Source organism: Alligator sinensis, unplaced genomic scaffold (genome assembly GCF_000455745.1).
Source record: "Alligator sinensis unplaced genomic scaffold, ASM45574v1 scaffold495_1, whole genome shotgun sequence".
In the NCBI taxonomy this organism is placed as follows: domain Eukaryota; kingdom Metazoa; phylum Chordata; order Crocodylia; family Alligatoridae; genus Alligator; species Alligator sinensis.
The window spans coordinates 248,619-250,143 of record NW_005842931.1 but is presented as its reverse complement, the minus strand read 5'-3'; positions in this window follow the sequence as shown (position 1 = coordinate 250,143).

The window sequence follows — 1,525 nt, the reverse complement described above, 5'->3', positions numbered from 1 at the left end:
CAGCCACAGGGTCATGTTCACTGCCCATGCTCCTTAGCCCCTTGCTGTCCCAAGAGTTGGTGCTGGTTCTTTATGCGTGCCCTATGCTGGCTGGGCAGACTCCCTGGGTATGCTCAGGGAGCCATCTCTGCCTATTTTTTAGGTCCCTTTACATTGCCAGAGTGGCTGCTACAAAGGGATGCCTCCTGACTGAGTATTGAGCCGTTCCCACCCATGACTCCATTTCCCTGGAGCTATCACCCCAGCTGCTGTTTAGAGCCCTGTTCCACTTTTCATGGATCTGTCCCCTGACCCTCCTCTAGCCTCCTTGGTTCTGATGTTGCCAGTGAGGTTTTGTGAGGCTGTTTTACAATAGCACCATTGCCAGGATGTGCCCCCTGATGTGAGCTTGTCGTACCAATATGCAAGCAGATGTGATCTCTCAGTGCAGGCCATCCTAACATGGCAGCCAGAGCCTGGTTCTCAGAGGTGCTGATGAGTAGGTCCTTTGCTTACAGCAGGCACTTTGCTCTGGATCCCCTTGGACACTGCAGTTTTCCTTGTAACACGGTCTTTTCCTACCACCAGCCCTGGATTGGCCTTATCAAACCCTGCTTCCAAGAGGCAGGGGGGATCCTGGACTGCATCTAAGTGCATGGAAGGGGGGATTCCACAGGGAAATCCAGCTGTGCACTAAAAGCCACCCCACAGAACCTCCCACTCACATGCAAACAGGGAAGTGACTGTTCACCTTGAAGCCAAAAGGCAAGGTTCCTGGCATAGCAGAACTAGGCTCAGCTGCACCACACCAGAACAAACAGTTGCCAAATTCCCCCCACAGCATGTGATTCAGTGTAAGGCTCTGCACAGCTGCATGTGGGCTTCTCTGGAACAGCCCCGGTGGAGAGTGCACACAGGTCTTTGTTAACTAGCGGCAAGAAGCTTAAGGGTGATCGTTGCAAGGTAACACCCTGAACTCGATGCCTTTTAGAAGATGGGTGAGGCAGGAGTAGGACATGCTCCCTCTTTGGGTGGCCTCTTTGGAGAGGATGTGTGAGTTCTCATTGTAGAATGTGAGATCAGCGTGAATGCAGAAGAAAGAGCACCGTTTTCTGGATCACCAAGACATCATCCAGCATACTGGGCTCTCCCTTGAGTCTGCCCCTTTCCATTCTCATATGGGTGGATGACTGTCTAGGAGAAAATCTTTACATGAAGGCATCATTTGGCCTCCAGCAGACCCCAGAGCAGCAAGTGTCATGGGTAATTTTAACTGTCCAAAAGTATTTCCTTTCAGGAGTGTTACATTTGCTTTGAGCTTTACTGATCACATCTGTATCACACAGGGCAGCCACACCACAGGAACTGTACTCCCCACCTCCCAGCTCAGTCTGTATTAGACTAAGTGAAAACCATGGGGCAACAGCCAGAATCTTATTTTAGCTGTTCCCTAGTTCTCATCAGAAATGTTGGGAGGGCACTTGCAGTCCCAGGGCATTACTTTGGGCAAATCACTTAATCTACCCTCTGCTTCACCTGTATTTTT